Raw genomic sequence first — 2749 nt, forward strand, 5'->3', positions numbered from 1 at the left:
TGTGCCCTTCATAGTCACACCCTCTCTGTACCTCTACCCCCAATCTGTTCTGTTATTCCAGTTTTGTTGTTTCAAGACTGTCATATAAATGGAATCGTACAGTATGTAACTCCTTGAGAATGGCTTCATTCTCTTAGCAAGATGAATTTAAGATTTATTCATGTTGTGTGAATAGGGTGTTCCTTGTTTTAGTGCTAAATGCTAGGTCACTGTATAAATATACTGCAGTTTGTTCATTCATTCACTTGCTTAAGGACATTTTGGTTGCTGAGATTAAATACCCAGGAAATGAATTGTAAGGTCATGAAGGTAAATGTATGTTGAACTTTCTAGGAAATGCTGAGCTGTTTTTCCAGAATACCTGAACCATTTAGTTTTCCACCAGCAGTGCAAGAGTTCCAATTGCTCTGCATCTTGTCTAGCACTGTATTTTTTATTTTAGTCATTCTAATGTGCATATAGTGGTATGGCCTTCTGGTTTTAATTTGCATTTCCCTAATGCCTCATGATATTGAACAGCTTTTCAAGTGCTTAATTTCCTTCCACATATCTTCTTTGGTGAAGTTTCTACCCAGATCTTTTGCCCATTTTTTAGTTGCATTGCTTGTTCTTCTCAAGCTTTAAGAGTTCTTTATATATTCTGATACTGTCAAGCACAAGGCAAAGCCAGGCTGTAAAGAAGCAATGAGCCCTTTTTTGACTCAGTTTGCTGCTTACATAGCATGAAAAGGTACCAGCTCTCTGTGGCCTTTGTATGGGATGACACTGAAATGTAAGAGGCCAGATGACGGTAGCAGGGCTGATGGGACACTCTGTTGCTGAGGATTCCATTCCATGCTGCTAATCACTTTTATAGCTGTATGTGTGCCTTAATGCTAGGGAGGCAGAAAAGCCTCATACCCCATAAGAATCCTGAAATTATGAGTAGTGGCTCATGACAGCCTCCCGGGTAGATAGGGAAGCCAGTGAGAAATGGTCTTGTAGCAGCACCTCTTCGGTCTCCCATGCTCTCATGTTCCAGGAGGACCACAGGGCATCCTGTCAAAGATTCAGCTTCTGTTCAAGACTTGCCTGTGTGGCCTATGTGGCAACATGCAAGGTGGTCAGGCTCTGGCTCTTCCCCAGTAGATACAAGTCCTTCGTCAGATATGTGATCTGTAAATATTTTCTCCCTACTTGTAGCTAGTCCTGAGATGGGTTTCATAGAGCCGAAGCTTTTAATTTTGATGAATTCAAATTGATAAATTTTTTCTTCTGTGAATCATGAATTTGGTATAATATCTAAGAACTTTTTGCTCAAACTCAAGTCATAAAGATTTTTTCCTGTTTTCTTCCAAGAATTTTGTACTTTATGTTTTTCATTTAGGGGTATCTGGGTGGCTCAGTCAGTTTAGGGTCCAACTTAATCTCAGCTCAGGTCTTGATCTCCAGGTCATGAGTTCTAACCCCACACTGAGCTCCATGCTGGGCGTGGAGCCTACCTAAACAAACAAAAACCAATGTATTGTTCATTTTAGATCTATGTTTCATTTAGTAATTTTTTATAAGGTATGAGACTTTTGTCAAGGTACATTTTTTTGATTGTAGATGTCTGATTCTGCCAGTACCACTTGCTGAAAAGAATATTTTCATTGACTAACCTTTGTACTTTTGTAAAAAAATCAATTAAACCATATTTGTGTGGCTTTATTTCTGGACTCTGTTCTGTTTCATTGATCTATATATCTCCTTCTTTGCCTTAGAGTGGCTTTATGGAAAGTCTTAAAATCAGATAATGGGATTCCTCTAATTTTATTCTTCTTTTTCTAAATTGTTTTGGCTATTCTAATCCTTTTCCCCTTCCATACAAATTTTTGAGTCAACTTTATATCTACAAAATATCCTGGTAGGGTTTTGATTGGAGTTACAGTAAATCTGTTAATCACTTTGGAGGGATTTGCCATTTTTACTATGTTGAATCTTCCAATTCATGAATGGGAATGGCAATTTATTTAGATCTTCTTTGATTTATTACTTCAGCACTTGGCAGTTTTCAACATAGAGATCCTATATGTGTTCATTATATTTACAATTTCTTTTTTCTTTCATTTTTTTAGGGGATGGCAGCTGTTGTAAGATTGATGTTTAATTCTGGCTTGCAGTTTTTCGTGTTTTCATTTTAAAGGGAGAGGAGGCAGGGAGGCAAAGGGAGAGGGAGAATGTTCAGCTAGGCAGGGAGCCTGACACGAGGCTCCAGCTCATGATGCTGAAATCATGACCTGAGCTGAAACCAAGAGCATAAACGACTGAGCCATCCAGACACTCTGATTTACAGTTTTTTATTGCCAATATAATTATTGTTTGTTGACCTTGCGTCCTATGATCTGCTAAAGCCATCTATAAATTCTAGGGGGTTTTTTTTGTTTGTTTGTATTTTGGGATTTTTTGTAGATTCCTTGGAATTTTCTACAAAGGCAATAATGTCATCCATGAATAGGGACAGTCATTTCTTTTTAAGTGTAAAGAAAAAGAGAAAGACAATTTCTGTATGTCTGTCTCTCTTTCTCTTTCTTCCTTTCTTTAGTTTTTACTTCTTTTTTCTTTTTCTTTTTTTTTCTCTGACTTTTTTCTTCTTTCTTCCTCCCTCCCTCCCTTCATTCCTACTTTTTTTTTTTTCTTATTGTACTTACGAAGACTTCCACTACATTATTGCATAGGAATTGTGAAAATGGACCTTCTTGTTTATTTCTGATCTTAGAGGGAAAGCATT

Source organism: Lontra canadensis, unplaced genomic scaffold, assembly GCF_010015895.1.
Source record: "Lontra canadensis isolate GAN:19392208 unplaced genomic scaffold, GSC_riverotter_1.0 scaffold18, whole genome shotgun sequence".
Classification (NCBI taxonomy): Eukaryota; Metazoa; Chordata; class Mammalia; order Carnivora; family Mustelidae; genus Lontra; species Lontra canadensis.